We start from the raw sequence: 3333 nt of genomic DNA, 5'->3' as shown, positions 1-3333 counted from the left end.
CTGTCCCTCTATTTAAGCAGTTCCTTGTTTTGTTTCTTTTGTTTTTCTTTGTTTAATTTATTTCAGTCACCAAAAAAAAAAAGTAATGAGAAAACTAGTTAAATAAAAATTAAAGCATTTCAGACTTTTATTAGGCTAGCATAGTAATGCCTCGTACTTTTACAAAAGCTATTTGTCCAGTTCTTTAAGAGATAATTAACTCCGTTTAAAAGCTTTCATTTTTGTTGGACCCACATGATAACACTTATCTATATTCTAATGGATATTTGAGCATTTCCAAATTCGGAACGGCACGGAAGAATTCACCGCAAATAAAAGGAGAAGTCTATGAGACAACATCTTTTTCCTTTTCTTACTAATGCGAAACAAAATATTATATGTCCCATCCCCATTTCTATCGGTCATTCCCATCCCCTTACTATCGGCCATTCTCATCTCTATATATAGGTCCGTATCTTCTTCTCATAAACACAAACTTTCACTTTTACTCCCATCTTCTTCTCCAACTTAGCTTTAATAATGAAGAGTATAAGGGGATGCATATCATGCATCCTACCATGCGGGGCATTGGACGTGATACGAATAGTTCACTCCAATGGCAGCATTGAAGAGCTGCTCGCACCATCAAGGCTGCTGATGTGATGAGAGCTCATCCTAACCATATCCTCAAAAAATATTCTTCCTCCAACCTCGTCATCATTCCTCCCGAGGCTGATCTCCATCGCGACAATATCTACCTGCTCGTTCCCCTCCCTCCCCCTCCCCCTCCCAACCAACACGCTGCGGCAGTACATCAGCAGCTCTCTACCTCCACGCTGAGTATCAATGCACCACAACCAGAGAGGCTGCTGTTGAGCGGGAGAAGCTATTAAAGGTTACTTGGTTCCTTTTCATGCCAATTTTATATATATATACTATTATTTTTTGTTCTAGTTTTGCTCCTTCGAAAGAAAGTTTTCTTCTCATACTTAAAAAGGCATCAATCCAGCTGTTGATACATAGTCATGTTTAACTTGCAGGATGCTTCGGATGAATATTTGAATACTGAGAATGCTGGTTCTACTGGTTATGTAGAAATCAGTACCATGGCAGCAATTTCTTTTGTTGTGATCGCTTCTTGTTTCTTGCTTATGCTTTACAAATTAATGGCATCCTGGTTTATTGAAGTTCTGGTGGTTCTATTTTGCATTGGTGGTGTTGAGGTGCGTTATTCTTTTCCAGACTTTGTTCCAATTTATTACGATCACTCCCTCACGCCTCCTTTCCGTGTAGATTAATATTAGTAATCCATTATTGATCATTTCATAGTAACGAGTTTCCTTTAAACTTTTAGGTACAAACATTTTTCTAACTGTCCAACTCTTCACATTTCACATATGTGGCTGATGATTATGTTGATTGCTCTCTTCTTTTTTTCATTAGTAAACAAATTAAAAAATTGGTATCAGGGTCAAATTAATAATTTTAAGAATATAACTCATTTAATCTATGTCATGTGTCAAAAATCTAATATATTATAATCTATTCAACGAATGGACCGTGCCGGGATATACCTAGTTCGCATCAATGTTTTTCATGGAATCCAGACACGTGTGCTTGAAGATACTTTTTATGTAATAGTGTTATGTACATATGTACATAGGATTAAGGAGGGGGCGGGGGCCTAACATGGTGCTTAATGTTGGCCCCAATAGTGCTTCTTCAAGGTACAATCTCACTTATCCTACTTTGAGTAGAAAACAAGCCATTTTTCAATCCACTTGTTTAATCAACTAAATAAAACAGACCAAAATATTATGATAAAGAAAAAAAAACAGACAAAGAATAGTAAATTTTTGTCATACTTGTATATAATAACAAACAAGTGTAACTACCCGTGTCATGCACGTGCCATGCACGTGATAAGATCGAATAAAATATTAAAATGATAATTAAATAAAAACAGAAAAATAGGATTATAAAATTTGTAAAAAATAATAATAAATAAAGTAAACCTCTAATAAAATTTTTATTAAAAATTTAAATTGTAAACAAATTAAAAAATTGGTATCAGGGTCAAATTAATAATTTTAAGAATACATTGGTACTTTAGTTTACTCTATTGATCGAATGGCATCCAATAAAGAAAAAGTGATGTTTCACCTAAGAACGGTTAAGCTTTTGGTTGTACATCATGTGATTTCCATTTAACTGCATTTCTCATACATAATTGTGCTTAGTTGCTTAGTGCTTTATGTAATTTGCCAACTTATTAAATATGGAAGATAAATGCAAGTGGGTTTTAGAATAAAAAATGTAGGGAGAGAAAAAATATATATAAAGAGAAAAGAAGAAAGCGTATGTATTGTGGGTAGGAAATGGAAGGATGTGGAGAATGAAGAAGAGCATAAGGTGATGTATATCATGCATCCTACCATGCGGGGCACTGGACGTGATCCGAATAGTTCACTCCAATGGCAGAGTTGAAGAGATCACCACTCGCACCATCAAGGCTGCTGACATCATGAGAGCTCCTAAGCATGTCCTCAGGAACTATTCTTCCCCCAACCTCCTCATCGTTCCTCCCCACGCTGAACTCCGTCGCGGAAACATCTACTTCCTCGTTCCCCTGCCTCCCCCTCCCAACCAACACACTGCAAAAGCAGATCAGAAGCTCTCCATCCCCACTCACACAAGCCTCTGAGTCCCCGCCGTTTCTGAGTCCCCGCCGCCATCCTCTCACCATCTGTAACCGCTCTCATGGTGAAAAAAAAAGAAAGGAAAAATATTAGTATCTTTACTATTTAGATAACAATAAAAGGACAAATTTTATTAGCCTTAAAATTGATAGATCAAATTAATCAAAAAGTAAAAACTAGAGGAATAACAAGTGTAATTACCCGTGCCATGCACGTGATAAGATCGAATAAAATATCAAAATGATAATTAAATAAAAACAGAAAAATAGAATTATAAAATTTATAAAAAACAATAATAAATAAAGCAAACCTCTAATAAAATTTTCGTTAAAAATTTTAATTGTAAACAAATTAAAAAATTGGTATCTGGGTCAAATTAATAATTTAAATTGTAATTAAACTCCGTTCAAATACTGTGTATTTCGGCAATTTCAGTACCAAATCCTTAGGCACAGAAGAACTCACCTTGAAAAATATCTGAAGCATAGCATCTCAGATTAATGATAGCCCTACAATTACCAAGTAATTCCACTAGTGCAAATAAAAGGAGAATTCTATGACACAACAGCCTTTTCCTTTTTTTTTTTCTTTTTCTCTTGTTGCCCATACACATGCACTTAGACTAGCCCTGAAATAAAATATTGTTTGCTACGGT

At 35.2% G+C, this 3333-nt stretch overlaps 1 long non-coding RNA gene across 1 annotated transcript; it reads left to right on the top strand.

Annotated features, from left to right (window-relative positions):
* On the top strand, positions 832–1084 carry LOC110271280. Its single transcript, XR_002361836.1, has 2 exons — positions 832–874; positions 1020–1084. It is a non-coding gene; the product is annotated as an uncharacterized LOC110271280 (long non-coding RNA).

Source organism: Arachis ipaensis, chromosome B04, assembly GCF_000816755.2.
Source record: "Arachis ipaensis cultivar K30076 chromosome B04, Araip1.1, whole genome shotgun sequence".
Lineage (NCBI taxonomy): Eukaryota > Viridiplantae > Streptophyta > Magnoliopsida > Fabales > Fabaceae > Arachis > Arachis ipaensis.
Note: the sequence above shows the minus strand (reverse complement) of the source record. Positions and strands in the feature narration are given on the sequence as shown.